The 18,418-nt window shown below is 47.3% G+C and overlaps 1 protein-coding gene and 2 non-coding genes across 3 annotated transcripts in view; 1 reads left to right on the plus strand and 2 right to left on the minus strand.

Annotated features, from left to right (window-relative positions):
• The window catches only part of LOC140460300 (uncharacterized), a 749,266-nt gene that overhangs the window by 37,715 nt on the left and 693,133 nt on the right, over window positions 1–18,418 (plus strand). The gene's annotated exons all lie outside the window — the stretch shown is intronic.
• trnae-uuc (transfer RNA glutamic acid (anticodon UUC)) lies at window positions 14,754–14,825 on the minus strand. Its single transcript has one exon. It is a non-coding gene; the product is annotated as a tRNA-Glu (tRNA).
• trnan-guu (transfer RNA asparagine (anticodon GUU)) lies at window positions 17,310–17,383 on the minus strand. Its single transcript has one exon. It is a non-coding gene; the product is annotated as a tRNA-Asn (tRNA).

The following is an 18,418-nucleotide window of genomic DNA, read 5'->3' on the forward strand; positions in this document are numbered from 1 at the left end:
GCGGGGCGGGTTGAATTATGAATTGATTAGTAGGTTCCTCAAAGACACTGTGCACGGAGCTCTTGGACCTGTCTCTGTGGCGCAATTGGTCAGCGCGTTCGGCTGTTAACCGAAAATTTGGTGGTTCGAGACCAACCAGCGACAGCGTGTTACTTGTTCTCGCTCCTACCGCTTTCTTGGCTACGAAAGTGCACGTTTTTAATGGTGTCAGGAAAATGTTTCCCAAACGGAAATCTATTCCACTGAGGCAGCACAAAGGGGTTTCTGAATTGATTGAATTTCTAACATAAATGACTGCGGATGCTGAGAATCCGAGACAGAAAGCGAAACTGCTGGAGAAACTCAGCAGGTTTGGCTGGACCTGCTTGAGGAAAAAAACGAGTTCTGAAATGTTGTCTCTGATTCTCTTTCCACAGATGCTGCCTGACCTGCGGAGTTGTTCCTGCAATTTCTGTTTTTGTTTTGAACTGAACGTCCATTTCATCTACCGGGATGAAACACGCAGACTCGCCATTTGCAGAAATTTAACCCTTTCGAAACCTGAGAAGTGATTGCATTCAAACAAACTCTGCAAGGATTCACTTTTTCTCAGCTCCACAGGCAGAGAGACCTGGGAAATGAAGCTGTCAGTGTGGTTCTGTATTGGTGGGCCGAGTGGTGAATGCGATGGACATGAAATCCATTGCGGTTTCCCCACGCTGGTGTGAACCCTGCCGACTACAGTTGAGAAACGACGTCAAAAAGAAAGGGAGATTACTCCACGGTTTTTTTAAAGATGCAAATCAGTGGAGGGGTTGAAGTATTTCAATCACATTGGGACTGGTCGGGAATTTGTAGCCCACTGCCTGTCAGGGTGGAACAAGCAGATACCCACAGAGCTGCTATTGAGGCGATGAGCCAAGAGTTTGGAAATGACATCGAACAGTGAGGGGCGTGAAGTCGTAATCGAAGTTAAGCAGGCACCTGAGGACAAAGGTGTTTTATTTGCCAGTGAAAGATACTGCTTCACAAAGTTGGGACTATGGAAGGGAAGCAGTGACGGTGATTATCTTTGGTTGTTCACATTGTGAATGTTCCCATTGCTGCGCATGTCCGTGTTAACGTCAGAACTCTGCAGCATGGCGGCGTCAGATCCGCACAGTGACAGGGGCGCAATGGATGACGCATCTGACTCCACCTACCTGTTTGAAATGCAGCTCACAGCTTCTTCACACACACCAATTAATCTTTCTCATTGTCCTGAAGCCGGCATACGGTTTGAATTCCTGAACTGCGGGAATGAGACTCGTTTCACTGTGTCGCGTCAGTAAGTGTCCCTGAGAACATTAGAGTCAAGTCACAGCGCTGTCAGAGGAGGGGAAGCTGAAATAGTCCCACACGCTGCTCACGGGCACATTTCACTTTCCCCAACTCACCGCCCCAACACTGCGGCTCTTGGGAGTGGAAAGGGAACAAACACCAAAACCCAGTCTCAGCTTTGTAAATCTTCAGGAAATAAGAACACGGTACATCCCTTCGGGTCTTCCATCCTGGGCTGACAGCGTTGATTTTAAATGGCTGTCCAGTCAGTGCCGATTCGTTTCGGCTAAAAAAAATCTTCCTTTTCTTATCCCAGCATTTCTTGCCACAGAGAACTGTGAGGCAGAGTTCATGTATATATTTCCTTGTATAGTATTTTGTAAATAACATTCGTTTGCTGGTTGTTTGTATCGGGTATTTCAGGTTCATTAGCCCCTGTTTAAGTGAGTTGGTCGGTTTGTGGGCTACCATGATGCTGAGAGGGTTGAATTGTCTGGACATCATTTCCCAGATGTCTTTAATGTAAAGTAATGTGGCTAAGGTTTCTGCAGACGTTGTGTCTGCTTGTGTCAGTTTGTTGATGTGAAATCGGCACACTGGGTTTATTGGGTAGGCAAAAGTGAGGACTGCAGATGCTGGAAACCAGAGTTTAGATCAGAGTGGTGCTGGAAAAGCACAGCAGGTCAGACAGCTTCCGACGAGGAGGAAAATCAATGTTTCGGGCAAAAGCCCTTCATCAGGAATAGAAGCAGGACCCCTCCAGAGTGGAGAGATAAATTGGGGGTGGGTTGTGCTGGGCCGAAGGTAGCAAAAAGTACAATAGGTGAATCGGGGTGGGGATGGAGGTGACAGATCAGAGAGGAGGGTGGAGCGGATAGGTGGGGAGGGAGATTGGCACGTAGGACAGGTCATGAGGACAGCGCTCAGCTGGAAGGTTGGAACTGAGGTAAGGTGGAGGGAGGGGAAATGAGGAAACTGGTGCAGACCACATTGATGCTCTGGGGATGAATGTATCCGAGGCAGAAGTTGGGACGTTCTTCCTCCAGGCATCGGGTGGGGAGGGAGCAGCGATGGAGGAGGCCCAGGACATGCATGTCCCTGGCAGAGTGGGAAGGGGAAGTTGAAATGTTGGGCCACAGGGCAATGGGGTTGATTGTTGCTGGTGTCCTGGAGATGTTCCCTCAAACGCTGTGACTTGAATCTGTGGCGGGGCTCCAGTCTCCCCAATGTAGAGGTGACCGCATCGGGAGCAATGGATACACGAAATGACATTGGTGTTCGCCTTCTAACTTGGTGACCCGGGTTCGACTTCCGGGCAGGGAAGCAATTTTCAGGAGAGCTGTCAAACTTTGCCTATGTCTAGCTGGTGGTCTAGTGGTTAGGATTCGGCGCTTTCACCGCTGCGGCCCGGGTTTAATTCCCGGTCAGGGTAGCAATTTTCAGCGTGTTGCTTGGCTATCCATTCTCCTTAAAAGCGCTGTACAGTTACTTATTGGTCTTCGGAGTCACTGGGTGCTGCAGTGTGTCGTGTTTCGTTGAAACAGTGCCCTCGTTCAGATTTGTTTGTATGTGCAGAGATGATTACTTCTGTACCTAAGGACTTGGTTCGCGTGTGCTGTTTTCCTGTAGAGGCTATTTTGAATTTACCATTGATTGTTCGGTCGACTGTGACATCTAGAAATGGCACTTTGTTGTTGTTCTCCTCTTTTGTGAATTTTATGCCAGTAAGGAGATTGTTGATGGTGTTGTACGTTTCCTCTAATTTGTTTCATTTTTTTGATGACAGAAGTGTTTCATGGGCGTTTCGTTGATTTGTTTGTAGGGCTTGTTACTGAATATGAAGTGGGTGGTAAGGCACAGTTCCACGAGGTTGACAGTGTTATCTTTGCTGCTGAAGTTGGTTCTGTGTTTTTGTCTTTAGTTCTTCGAGTAGTGTCTTCAGTTTTCTTTGTTCACGTTGATGTTAATGGATGTGAACAGGGCTGTTATGTCAAAGGACAACATTATTCCATCCTCTTCTATCTTCGTGTCTTTGGTGTTCGGGAATTCTTGGATGGAGTAAATGGAGTGGCATGAATCTTCGACTTGGTGTTTTAGTCCTCAGTGGAGGTCTTTGACTAGTCTGTACATTGGTGTTCCAAGTCGTGAGACTATGGCCTGAGGGGGGCTCCTAGTTTGAAAAAGAGGAGAACAACAATAAACTGCATCTGAAGCACAGATGTCACAGTAGAGCGAACAGTCAATGGGGAACTTCAAACGAGCATCTACAGAAAAACAACACACACAAGCCAAATACTTAAACACAGAAGCAATCATCCCAACACACACAAACGAAGCTGCATCAGGACATTATTTCAACCAGCCACTACACACCGCAGCACAGAGAAACTACGAAGACCACAAGAGAAATACGTATATAGTGTATTTAAGGAGACCGCATCCCCAATAAACCCATTTCGCCGATTTCTCAGTGATGCTTCCAAGCTCACTCTCAAAAATTCGGTTTTTCCCTCCATTCTTTCCTGTTTGTTTTTTGTTGGTTTTGAAAGCGTTCCCAATCCTCTGACTGAGTATTGGAGTTGGGAAGGTAAAAACAATGACTGCAGATGCTGGAAACCAGATTCTGGATTAGTGGTGCTGGAAGAGCACAGCAGTTCAGGCAGCATCCAAGTAGCTTCGAAATCGACGTTTCAGGCAAAAGCCCTTCGTCAGGAATAAAGGCAGTGAGCCTGAAGCATGGAGAGATAAGCTTATGTCTCCATGCTTCAGGCTCACTGCCTTTATTCCTGACGAAGGGCGTTTGCCCGAAACATCGATTTCGAAGCTGCTTGAATGCTGCCTGAATTGGAGCTGGGAAGTTATGTTGTGGCTGTACAGGACATTGGTGAGACCACTTTTAGAATATTGTGTGCAATTCTGGTGTCCCTCCAATCAGAAGGATTTTGTGAAATTTGAAAGGGGTCTGAAGCACCAATGGGCCCACAGAGGGGAAGAGGCCCTTCTGTTCCCCTGAGTGTAGGAAGGGCTTCAATGATTCCCATGCCCTGCTGACGCACCAGTTGGTCCACACCGGGGAATGCTGTTCTCTGGCCCAAAGTGCGAGATGGCTTTCAGCAGTTCTTCCCACCTGTTGAGACACCAGTGGGTCCACACTGAGAGGCCGTTCTTCTGCCCCAACTGCAGGAGGGGCATTGCTCTTTCCTCCGACATACTGGCCCATTGGTGTGTCCAAATGGTAGAGAGGTCGTTCAGTTGCCCTATGTGCAGAAAGGCCTTCAGCAATTCCTCGGCCCTGCTGAGGCACCAGTCTATCCACACCGGGGAGAAGCCGTTCTCCTGCCCCGAATGTGGGAAGGTCTTTACCTGCTCCTCCACACTGCTGAATCACCAGCTGGACCACACGGGGATTTGGGGGGTGGGGGAGAGTGGCGGAGGAGGGGAGATCATTCTGCTGCCCTAAGTGTGGGAAAGCCTTCAGCAATTCCTTTGCCCTACTGAAGCACCAATGTGCCCACACCTGGGAGATGCCCTCCAGCTGGACCGAGTGTGGGAAGAGGTTCATGTTTTCCTACAACTTGCGGAAGCACCAGCGGGAGCACCAGCTCTCCCAGCAATCAGATCCTACCAGTGATGATGCCTTCAGTCACCTCCCAGGTCTGAACCTCCTGTCAGTTCTGACAGTGGGTGCAGTGGGAGAGTAGGTGGGCTGTTTTAGTCTTCTGCTGGACTGCAATTGCCTTCCCGACACCCCACAATCACAACTCCATGATGGCTCAGGGTTAGCACTGCTGCCTCATGGCACCAGGAACCCAGGAACAATTCCACCCGTGGGAGTCTGTGTGCAAGTTATGGAGGGTAGGAAAATGGATCTGAGTTGGTTAGTTTTCGGAAGATCAGTGCAGATGTGTTCGGCTGAAGGACCTGTTTCCACATTGTGGGGGTTCTATCATTGTATGAGCTTTGCCTTCAGTGGACACTGTTGCTCATTGAGCCCGGGACTGCACATTGCCAATGAAATGAACCAGAGAAACCTAAGATCGCAGACCATCGGAGAAGAAGTTTGGCCTACTCTGCCATTCGTTAGTAACAGAAGTATTGGATGAGATTAGCTACAGTGTGGAAACAGGCCATTCATTCCAACAAGTCCACATCGACCCTCCGAAGAGTAACCCATCCAGACCCATTTCCCTCTGACTAATGTACCTAACTCTATGGGCAATTCAGCATGGCCCATCCACATGACCTGCACATCTTTGGTTTATGGAAGAAAACAGGACCACCCAGAGAAAACTCACTCAGGCATTGGGGGAAAGTGCAAATTCCTCACAGACAGCCACCCAAGGCTGCAATCAAATCTGGGTCCCCGGCACTGTGAGGCTGCAGTGGTATTCACTGAGCCACTACATATTGCAACCCGAAGTTGGCAAGCCGGGGGTTTGGAGAATACAGCAAGCCAGGCAGCACGAGGATGTGGAGTAGTCAGCGTTTTGGGTATTAACCCTTCTTCATGACTGAAAGAGTGACTTATCTATGAGAAAGGATTTACATGAATGTTGCTGGGGGCTGGAGGGTTTGAGCTGCAGGGAGCGGCTGAATAGCATGGGGTTGTTTTCACTGGAGCATCGGAGGCAGAGAAGTGACCTAATAGCGGTTATAAAATCATGAGGGGCATGGACAGTGTAATAGACAATGTCCTTTCCTTGAGCAGGGGAGTCCAGAACTAGAGGGCATAAGTTTAGGGTAAGAGGCGAAACAAATTAAAGGGACAACTTCTTCATACAGAGGGTGGTATATATATGAATTGAGCTGCCAGAGTATATGGGTCAGGTGCTGTCAAATGGGACTAGATTAATAAAGGATATCAGGTCAGCATGGACAAGTTGGACCAAAGGGTCTGTTTCCATGCTGTAAGTGTCTCTGACTACTGGTCCTGATGTAAGTTTAAAATAGAGTCCAAGTAACTTTGAATAGTTCAATCTTGTTGACCTCACCTCCTGAAAAGTTTCAGATGAATCCCTCCAAGCAATACTGTTTAAACATGCTGAGTTGGACAAAGTATCCCATCAAGTTCAACACAAACCCAGAGTTGAAGAAGTCAGAAGTCAGAACACCAAGGGGACCAAAACTGATCACAATATTCCAGGTGCGGCCTCATCAACGTCCTGTATAACTACAACATAACTTGCCAACATCTATACTCAATTCCCTAACTGATGAAGGCCAGTGTGCTGAAACCTTTCTTCACTGCCTTGTGTACCGATGTAATCAGAGATATAGGACCTACTTTAAACTGATCCACGATCCAGCTGCTGGGAGCACAGAAGTAGAGTAGTGCTGCGTGAGTGTGCTGGGTAGATAACCCAGAGGACGATGGGTAAATACCATGTGATTCTATTGCTCAATGTCTCTGTAAGCTGCTTTCATATACAAAGGTTCTCTGTTCTGCATCTTGCCTTTGCATCTGCTTCCCAAAGCTTCTTCAGTGGAGGCGTGGCCGCTGGAGCCCAGGAGTTCAACAACCCCCCGGCGCTGGAGGATGGTCTAAGCTCCAAGGAGCGAGAGGGGGCGGCGGGGGTGGGGGTGGGGGGGTAAGGCTGGAAGCTGGATTTGCTCAATGCTTGCATTTTTAACTCATTTAAATGGTACCTACTGTATGGGGCTATGGTTTACATTAAAACCGAAGGATCATATCAGAGTGTTTATATTTAGCAGTGGTAGTTGGTAAAATGCACACTCTGGGGGAGCACTTTCTATGATGCTGCATTTCTCGCCTTCTGCCCTTCCCCCATTTCTTATCTCCCATCTTGATTTTATATTTTTTTGGTCAAATTTAATTTCAGATTAATCAGACTTGCGATTCACTGTGTGCTATTAATTTGTTTGTTCGAATATTTCAAGTCAAAATTAATGCTGTAATTTAATTTCTGATGTCAGAGTTTGACATTAAATGTGCAGGTGTGAATACCAGTAAGTTGTGAAAATAAATCAAGAACTTGTGGTTTTTAACAAAAAGAGCAGTTCACTGATATTCATGGCATCGTCTCATTTGGGAGTGATGATTCAAATCTGACCAACAAACCGTTTTATGCAGTCATCCAATTGAATAAAAAATTTCTTTAATTTAATAAAAGAAAATAATTCTGGCAGGCTAAGACTTATGCAATCTATTGATAAGATCATGTCCATTGCTCGCAATATGGTCTCAACCACATTGGGGAAACTGGATGCCAACTAACCGAATATTTCAGGGAACAACTCTTGGACTCTAATTCTAACCGACACACCGCCCTGTGGCTGAACACTTTATCCCACCCTCCTCTTGCTTATCTCTCCACGTTTCAGACTCACTGCCTTATTCCTGATGAAGGGCTTTTGCCCGAAACGTCGATTTCGCTGCTCGTTGGATGCTGTCTGAACTGCTGTGCTCTTCCAGCACCACTATTCCAGTATTTGGTTTTCAGCATCTGCAGTCATTGTTTTTACCACTTTAACTCCCCCTTCCATTCCACCAAGGACATGCAAGTCCTGGGCCTCCTCCACTGCCAACCTCTTCCTACCCGACACTTGTAGGAAAAACACCTCAACTTCTGCTTTCGGACCCTCCAACTACATGGGATCAATGCAGATTTCATCAGTTTCCTTATTTCCTCTCCCCCACCTTGTCCCAGATCCAACCTTCCAATTCGACACCAACCTCTTGACCTGTCATACCTGTCCACCTTGCTTCTCACCTATTTGCTCCACCCTCATCTCTGACCTATCACCATCAATCCCTACCTCCATCTACCTATTGCACTCCCAGCTGCCTTCCCTCCAGCCCCACTTCCTTCCCATTTATCTCTCAGCCCCCTTGGGCCACCCTTTATTCCTGATGAAGAGCTTATGTTCTAAACCAAGACTGTGATGAAGCAACATCCTCAACAAATAGGAAATACCTCCCAAGTCAGATTTCATCCCCTCTTCTGTTTCCCAGTTCTTTCAGAAATAAGGAATGTCTTTTTCTTCCACTAGAAAGTGGTCTTCCACTTTGCGCTGTCTGAAGTGTTATCCCTCACCACTCCTTCAGCCACCTTTTAAGAATCCTTTCAACCTGTTTTTCTAACAATTGTGGAGGTGAACAAAAGCAAACATTTCACTTCTCCTCAATGTCCCATTTCTCCTCCTAAAAGCCATTTTGTCATGTTGTCTCTGTTACAAACAGCCAAGTGCACTTGGTTTCTGAATTGAAATTTTGCCATTGAAGTGAACAGGATTAATATTTATCGATGGCTAGCTGTGTTTGCACAAACTGTAATTATCCACCAATACGATGTCTTTTGTTCCACCAAAACTGGAAACAATGATCTGTGTTTCTATTGCAGTCCGATGTAGAAAATCATCCCAGCGATCTTCACGTTATTATAGTTTTCTGAGGCCAGAACATCATAACGTGGCAGTTTGATGTGACTAAAACCTGGATGGAAATCTCTGGATTCTGTTGTAAAAGTATTGGTATAATGTGATTCACACTGCGCGGTCACCAACTGAACGAAGCGGCTGTGTGTTGAAATCCCGTGATGAACAGTTTGTGTTCGACTTGTCATATTGCGGGGAGCTCAGCATTTCCCCAAACAAATGGCACACCACCTCCCTGACACAGTGTTCACAAATCAAACTGACAGCAAAGATTCATGCGTGATCGAAAGTGTCCACAACTTTTGACACAACAGATATACGGAGTGAACGTACTCTTTTCTTCATTGGAAATGTTAGACGTTGATTGTAGGGAGCGTGACGTGTTTTGAACACACAACCTTCTGACGTGGAGTCAGACGCGCTACCGTTGCGCTACAAGCTCACAAATGGCCCATGCGCTCTATTCATGCTTAAGGGAAGTGATCGCACTACAATGATTTTACGTTCATGTCTGTTCTGTTTCTCCCCCTTCTCCTTGTGTCTCTCGAAACAATTTCCAACTCTCTCTCAATAAAAATCTGAAAGAACTGCGGGTGCTGTATATCAGGAACAAAAAACAGGAGTTGCCGGTGACCCTTCCACAGAACAGATGGTGATTGGGAAAATGTCGGTTTATATGCAGGAGATATTGTGGGAGGAAGGCGGAGATCAGGACAGAGCCCAAAGCGAGGGAAGAACTGTTGGACAGAAAAAGGAGTTGATAACGATCTGCGTGAGAGAGTGAATAACTGTTAATGGAGACTGTTCGTGGCGAAGTAGTGTGGAATGACAGACTATGTGATAACAAGGCTTGGTGTGTGTGGAAGGGACGAGGATACTATGGAGTTCAGGTCTAGAATTATTGAATTGGATATTGGGACCAGAGGGATGTGTGGTCCCCAAGTGCAATATTCGGTGCTCTTCGTTCTGCTGGTGCTGAGCTTCGCTGGAACACAACAGCAAACCTGAGACAGAGATGTTGGCCAGGGAACAGGGTGGGGTGTGGAATTGGCAGGCAACTGGAAGCTCAGGGTCTTTTTTGCAGGCAGAACGTAGATGTTCTGTGCAGCAGTCACCCAGTTTAGGCTTCGTTTTCCCCACTGTAGATGAGGCAACATTGTGAGCAGCAAATGCAGTAGACTGGGTTGTGGGAAGTGCAGGGAAAGGGCCACTTCACCTGGAATGTAAGTTTGGCCCCTTGGATAGCGAGGAGGGAATAGGTAAATGAGCTGGTGTCACACATTCGGCACTTGCAGGGGAAAGTGCAACTCAACCTGCAAGTTTACTTTGAGAAAATCCTGGACTTGAACTCCCAAGTCTCTTTGCATTTCGGATTTCTGCATTTTCTCCCCATAATCTTCTGTTCAAACATTGACTATCTATGTCAGGGCAGCACCAGTGATTTCCTGACGTATGGATTGTATTTGGGGATATCAAGGAACGTCAGGAACTGTGAGTACCTCAGGAACAATCGTTATTCCTGGGGGAGGCAGAGAGGAATGTGGTGTGATCCTGTAAACTCCAGAACTTTGATAACTTCATGAGTCAGCAATAACTCTTTCTGGACCAAGAAACGAAAGGGCCAATGAGAAACTGCTACAAGGGAGTTAACAAATAACATACATTAACTATCGCTGGGAAGGAGGAGGCAAAACAATGAGCATTTCCTTTGAACAGATGAGATAATGGTGTTTAATAACTGTGTGACAGAAGGACAATTAATTCTGCCTGTAGAAGGAACGCCTTGGCATAAAGGGGTTAATTGCAGGACAGGCTGTTTCAAACAGGTGGAAAACCCTCAAAGATAAGAAGGCAAGCTACAGACCTGAGGTCTCTAGAGGTGTGGGGAGGTGGTATCCAAATCTAAAGCCCAGCACACTCACGCAGCACTACTCTGCTTCTGGGCTCTCAGCAGCTGGATCCTGCATCAGTTTAAAGTAGGTCCTATATCTCTGACAACATCGGTACACAAGGTAGTGAAGAAAGGTTTCAGCACACTGACCTTCATTGGTTAGGGAATTGAGTATAGATGTTGGCAAGTTATGTTGTAGTTATACAGGACGTTGATGAGGATGCACCTGGAATATTGTGATCAGTTTTGGTCCCCTTGGTGTTCTGACTTCTGACTTCTTCAACTCTGGGTTTGTGTTGAACTTGATGGGATACTTTGTCCAAATCAGCATGTTTAAACAGTATCTCTCAGAGGGATTCATCTGAAACTTTTCAGGAGGTGAGCTCAACAAGATTGAACTATTCAAAGTTACTTGGACTCTATTTTAAACTTACATCAGGACCAGTAGTCAGAGACACGTACAGCATGGAAACAGACCCTTCGGTCCAACTTGTCCATGCTGACCTGATATCCGAAATTAATCTACTCCCATTTGACAACACCTGACCCACATACTCTGGCAGCTCATTTCATATATATACCACCCTCTGCATGAAGAAGTCGTCCCTTTTTATATATTTCGCCTCTCACCCTAAACCTATGCCCTCTAGTTCTGTACTCCCCCAGCCCAGGGAAAAGACCTTGTCTATTACCCTGTCCATGCCCCTCATGATTTTGTAAACGCTATTAGGTCACTTCTCTGCCTCCGATGCTCCAGTGAAAACAACCCCACGTTATTCAGCCGCTCCCTGCAGCTCAAACCCTCCAACCCCCAGCAACATTCATGTAAATCTTTTCTCATAGATAAGTCACTCTTTCAGTAATGAAGAAGGGTTAATACCCAAAACGCTGACTACTCCACATCCTGGTGCTGCCTGGCTTGCTGTATTCACCCAACCCCCGGCTTGCCAAACTCGGGTTGCAATATGTAGTGGCTCAGTGGTTACACCTGCAGCCTCACAGTGCCAGGGACCCAGGTTTTATTCCAGCCTTGGGTGGCAGTCTGTGAGGAGTGTGCACATTCTCCCAATGTCTGCGTGGGTTTTCTCTGGGTGGTCCTGTTTTCTTCCATAAACCAAAGATGTGCAGGTCTTGTGGATTGGCCATGCTTAATTGCCCATAGAGTAAGGTACATTAGTCAGAGGGAAATGGGTCTGGATGGGTTACACTTCAGAGGGTCGGTGTGGACTTGTTGGGACAAATGGCCTGTTTCCACACTGCAGCTAATCTCATCCAATACTTTTGTGACTAACGAATGGCAGAGAAGGCCAAACTTTTTCCGATGGTCTTGCGGTCTTAGGATTCTCTGGATCATTTCATTGGCAATGTGCAGTCCCGGGCTCAATGAGCAACAGTGTCCACTGAAGGCAAAGCTCATAGAATCATAGCACCCCACAATGTGGAAAAACAGGTCCTTCAGCCGAACACATCTGCACTGATCTTCCGAAGACTAACCCACTCAGATCCATTTTCCAACCCTCCATAAATTGCACACAGACCCCCAAGGGTGGAATTATTCTTGAGTTCCTGGTGCCATGAGGCAGCAGTGCTAACCCTGAGCTACCTTGGGGTTGGGTTTGTGTGGTGTAGGGGAGTCAATTGCATTCCAGCAGAAAACAATAACAGCTCACCTACTCTCCCACTGCACCCACTGTCAGAAATGGCAGCAGATTCAGTCCTGGGGGGTGACCGAAGGCAGCGTCACTGGTGGGATCTGATTGCTGGGAGCGCTGGTGCCCCCGCTAGTACTTCCGCAAGTTGCAGGAAAACATGAACCTCTTCCCACACTCGGGCCAGCTGAAGGGTCTCTCCCCAGGGTGGACACACTGGTGCTTCAGCAGGGCGGAGGAATTGCTGAAGGCTTTCCCACACTTAGGGCAGCAGAATGGCCTCCCCTCCTCCGCCACTCTCCCCCCCCACCCAAACCCCCGTGTGGTCCAGCTGGTGATTCAGCAGTGTGGAGGAGTGGGTAAAGACCTTCCCACATTCGGGGCAGGAGAACGGCTTCTCCCCGGTGTGGATAGACTGGTGCCTCAGCTGGGCCGAGGAATTGCTGAAGGCCTTCCTGCACATAGGGCAACTGAACGACCTCTCTACCATTTGGACACACCAATGGGCCAGAACGTCAGAGGAAAGAGCAATGCCCCTCCTGCGGTTGGGGCAAAAGAACGGCCTCTCAGTGTGGACCCACTGGTGTCTCAACAGGTGGGAAGAACTGCTGAAGGCCATCTCGCACTTGAGGCCGGAGAACAGCCTTCCCCGGTGTGGACCAACTGGTCCGTCAGCAGGGCAGAGGAATCACTGAAGGCCTTCCCACACTCAGGGCAGCAGAAGGGCCTCTTCCCCTCTGTGGACCCATTGGTGCTTCAGAACCCTTTCAAATTTCACAATATCCTTCTGATTGGAGGGACACCAGAATTGCACACAATATTCTAAAAGTGGTCTCACCAATGTCCTGTACAGCCACAACATAACTTCGCAACTCCAATTCAGGCTGCATCCAAGCAGCTTCGAAATCGACGTTTCGGGCAAAAGTCCTTCGTCAGGAACAAAGGCAGTGAGCCTGAAGCATGGAGAGATAAGCTTATCTCTCCATGCTTCAGGCTCACTGCCTTTATTCCTGACGAAGGGCTTTTGCCCGAAACGTCGATTTCGAAGCTACTTGGATGCTGCCTGAACTGCTGTGCTCTTCCAGCACCACTAATCCAGAATCTGGTTTCCAGCATCTGCAGTCATTTTTTTTCCCTTCCCAACTCCAATACTCAGTCAGAGAATTGGGAACGCACAAAAAACAAACAGGAAAGAATGGAGGGACAAACCGAATTTTTGAGAGTGAGCTTGGAAGCATCACTGAGAAATCGGCGGAATGGGTTTATTGGGGACGCGTTCTCCTTAAATATATTATATACGTATTTCTCTTGTGGTCTTCGTAGTTTCTCTGTGCTGCAGTGTGTAGCGGCTCGTTGAAATAATGTCCTGTTGAATCTTCGTTTGTGGGTGTTGGGATGATTGCTTCCGTGGTTAAGTATTTGTGTGTGTTGTTTTTCTGTCGACGCTAGTTTGAAGTTCCCCATTGACTGTTCGCTCTACTGTGACATCTAGAAATGGCACTGTGTTAATTTTCTCCTCCAATTCAAACCAGGAGCCCCCCTCAGACCCAAAGTCTCACCACTTGGTACACCAATATACCGACGAGTCAGTGCCTCGTTGAAATAATGTCCTGATGCAGCTTCGTTTGTGGGTGTTGGGATGATTGCTTCTGTGGTTAAGTATTTGGTTTGTGAGTGTTGGTTTTCTGTAGATGCTAGTTTGAAGTTCCCCATTGACTGTTCGCTCTACTGTGACATCTAAGAATGCAGTTTATTGTTGTTCTCCTCTTTTTCAAACTAGGAGCCCCCCTCAGGCCATCGTCTCACTACTTGGAACACCAATATACAGACTAGTCAAAGGCCTCCACTGAGGACTAAAACACCAAGTCGAAGATTCACTCCACTCCATTTACTCCATCCAAGAATTTTTGAACACCAAAGACACGAAGATAGAAGAGGATGGAATAATGTTGTCCTTTGACATAACAGCCCTGTTCACATCCATTAACATCAACGTCGCCAAAGAAAACTGAAGACACTACTCGAAGAACTAAAGACAAAAACACAGAACCAACTTCAGCCTGCAAAGATAACACTATCAACCTCGTTGAACTGTGCCTTACCACCCACTTCATATTCAGTAACAAGCTCTACAAACAAATCAACGAAACGCCCATGAAACACTTATGTCATCAAAAAATGAAACAAATTAGAGGAAACCTACAACACCATCAACAATCTCCTTCCTGGCATAAAATTCACGAAAGAGGAGAACAACAACAAAGTGCCATTTCTGGATGTCACAGTAGACCGAACAGTCAATGATAAATTCAAAACAGCCTCTGCAGGAAAGCAACACACACGAACCAAGTACTTAGCTACAGAAGTAATCATCACTACACCTACAAACAAATCTGAACGAGGGTACTATTCCAACGAACCACAACACAGTGCAGCACCCAGTGACGACGAAGACCAAAAAGTAACTCTACAGCGCATTTAAGGAGAATGGGCAGCCCAAAAAATACACTGCAAATTGCTTCCCTGACCGGGAATCGAACCCGGGCCGCAGCAGTGAAAGCGCCAAATCCTAACCACTAGACCACCAGGGAGATGGCAGCGAGGTTTGAAAGCTCTACTGAAAATTGCTTCCCTGCCCGGAAATCGAACCCGGGTCACGGGAGTTCGAAGGCTTCCACCAAAGTTGTTTCTTGTATCCATTGCTCCCGATGCGGTCTCCCCTACATTGGGGAGACTGGAGCCCCGTCGCAGAATCAAGTCACAGCGTTTGAGGGAACATCTCCAGGACACCCGCAATAATCAACCCCATCGCCCTGTGGCCCAACATTTCAACCACCCCTCCCACTCTGCCAGGGACATGCAGGACCGGGGCCTCCTCCATCGTCCCTCCTTCCCCACCCGATGTCTGGGGGAAGAACGCCCCAACTTCTGCCTCGGATACATTCAACCCCAGGACATCGATGTGGACTGCACCAGTTTCCTCATTTCCACTCCCCCCACCTTAGCTGAGTTCCAACCTTCCATCTGAGCGCTGTCCTCAGGACCTGTCAATCTCCCTTCCCACCTATCCGCTCCACCCTCCTCTCTGACCTGTCACCTCCATCCCCACCCCCATTCACCTATTGTACTCTTTGCTACCTTTGGCCCAGCACCCCCCCAATTTATCTCGCCACCCCTGGAAGCGTCCTGCTTCTATCCCTGATGATGGGCTTTTGCCCGAAACGTCGATTTTCCTGCTCCTCGGAAGTTGTCAGACCTGCTGTGCTTTTCCAGCACCACTCTGATCTAAACTCTGGTTTCCAGCATCTACAGTCCTCACTTTTGCCTACCCAATAAACCCAGTGTGCCGATTTCACATCAACAAACAGACACAAGTAGACACAACGTCTACAGAAACCCTAGCACATTACTTTACATTAAAGACATCTGGGAAATGATGTCCAGACAAATCAAACCTCTCAGCATCATGGTAGCCCACAAACCTACCAACACACTTAAACAACGGCTAATGAACCTGAAATACCCGATACAAACAACCAGCAAACGAATGTTATTTACAAAATACCATACAAGGAAATATATACATGAACTCTGCCACACAGGTCTCTCTGGCAAGAAATGCTGGGATGAGATAAGGAAGATTTTTTTCAGCCAAAACGAGTCGGCACTGACTGGACATCCATTTAAAATCAAGGTTGTCAGCACAGGATGGAAGATCCGAAGGGATGAACAGTTTTCTTATTTCCTGAAGATTTACAAAGCTGAGACTGGGTTTTGGTGTTTGTTTCCTTTCCACTCCCAGGAGGCGCAGTGGTTGGGGCAGTGTGTTGGGGAAAGTGAAATGTGCCCGTGAGCAGCGTGTGGGGCTATTTCAGCTTCCCCTCCTCCGACAGCGCTATGACTTGACTCTGATGTTCTCAGGGACATTTCCTGACGCGAGACATTGAAAAGAGTCTCGTTCCTGCAGATCAGGAATTCAAACCGTGTGCCGGCTTCAGGACAATGAGAAAGATTAATTGGGGTGTGTGAAGAAGCTGTGAGCTGCATTTCAAACAGGTAGGTGGAGTCAGATGCGTCATCCATTGCGCCCCTGGCACTGTGCGTATCTAACGCCACCATGCTGCAGAGTTCTGACGTTATCACGGACATGCGCAGCAATGGGAACATTCACAAGAGGAACAGCCAAAGATAATCACCGTCACTGCTTCCCTTCCATAGTCCCAACTTTGTGAAGCATTATCTTTCACCGGGAAATAAAACACCTTTTTCCTCAGGTGCCTGCTTAACTTCGATCACGACTTCACGCCCCTCACTGTTCTAGTTTCATTTCCAAACTCTTGGCTCATCGCCTCAATAGCAGCTCTGTGGGTATCTGCTTGTTCCACCCTGTCAGGCAGATTCCCGACCAGTGCCAATGTGATTGAAATATTTCAACCCGTCCACTGATTGCATTTTAAAAAAAAACCGTGGAGCAATCTCCCTTTTCTTTTGATGTCGTTTCTCAACTGAAGTCGGCAGGGATCACACCTGCGTGTGGGAACCGCAAAGGATTTCATGTCCATCGCATTCACCACTCGGCCCACCAATACAGAACCAATACAGCTTCATTTCCCAGGTCTATCTGCCTGTGGAGCTGCGAAAGAGTAAATCATTGCTGAGTTTGTTTGAATCCAATCACTTCACAGGTTTCGAAAGGGTTAAATATCTGCAAATGGCGAGTCTGGGTGTTTCATCCCGAAAGATGAAATGGACGTTCAGTCAAAAACAGAAATTGCAGGAGCAACTCAGCAGGTCAGGCAGCATCTGTGGAAAGAGAATCAGAGACAACATTTCAGAACTCGTTTTTTACCTCATCCAAGTACAGCCAAACCTGCTGAGTTTTTCCAGCAGTTTCGCTTTCTGTCTCGGATTCTCAGCATCCGCAGTCCTTTACGTTCGAAATTCAATCAATTCAGAAACCCGTTTGTGCTGCCTCAGTGGAAAAGATTTCCGTTTGGGAAACATTTACCTGAAACCATGAAAAACGTGCACATTCGCAGCCAAGAAAGCGGTAGGAGCGAGAACAAGTAGCACTCCGTCCCTGGGTGGTCTCGAACCACCAACCTTTCGGTTAACAGCCGAACGCGCTGACCAATTGCGCCACAGAGACAGGTCCCAGCGCGGCTGGCAAAGTGTCTTTGAGGAACCTACTATTCAATTCATAATTCAACCCGCCCCGCCCAAAATTACCATTATCTTCTATCAGTTTTAATTTTCCATAATAAAGCCTTGGACATTCATTATGGAGACATGGGGACAGCCTGATCCCACCATCTGCAGGCACATCCATGACACTAGGAACGAGCTCTCCTACACCGGGGCCATCGCCCTCCAAGCCTTTCAGTGTTTTGCCTCTTCCCGAATTTTCTCATTGGCCCCGAGCCGAGAATGGGTTTGAATTCCTGATGTGCAGAGAATTCTTTCAATGTCTCGGGTCAGTTCATCTCCGGAGAATATCAGAGTCAATCGGCCTCTTAAACAAGGGGACGGTGTCTGGACTGTCTCTGCTCAGTCGGACAGTTCATCCTTCATTCTCCTCGAATTCCACTTCCCAAAGAGTTTCTAAAGATTCACAAAGCTGGAGACTGGGATTTGTGTTTTACTTCCTGAACATTTTTCCACCTGCTAACTGACAATATTTTGCCAAAACCTCTTCCCCATTGTAACACATGCATCATGTTCAGGGATGAGCAATTTCCATTTTGTGGAGACATTCCCAAGTTTGGGAATGTTCTCTTTGGAGCAAAGATGGTTAACTGGAGATTTTCAGGGGCTGTTGTCAATGATGGGAGAAGACGTGGTGTTTTCGCTGCTCGTTGGATGCTGCCTGAACTGCTGTGCTCTTCCAGCACCACTAATCCAGTATTTGGTTTTCAGCATCTGCAGTCATTGTTTTTACCTCGTTGATTTAAACCCGACTGCGAATCCTCTTGCAAGGATGCCTGCCTTGAAGAATTTTTCCTCCTCTCTCGACAAGAATCTCAGGGGGTCCCTCTCCCACTGCAACTCCCAGGTCATTTCCTCTGCTCTGAAGCTCTTCAACCATGTTGTGAAACAAACTCGGTACCACAGCCACATTTGCCTAGTTTCAAACTTCCAGCTCAGTTACTGTCTCCTTGACTTGTCCGACCTGCCTATCTTCTTT

Source organism: Chiloscyllium punctatum, chromosome 36 (genome assembly GCF_047496795.1).
Source record: "Chiloscyllium punctatum isolate Juve2018m chromosome 36, sChiPun1.3, whole genome shotgun sequence".
NCBI lineage: Eukaryota > Metazoa > Chordata > Chondrichthyes > Orectolobiformes > Hemiscylliidae > Chiloscyllium > Chiloscyllium punctatum.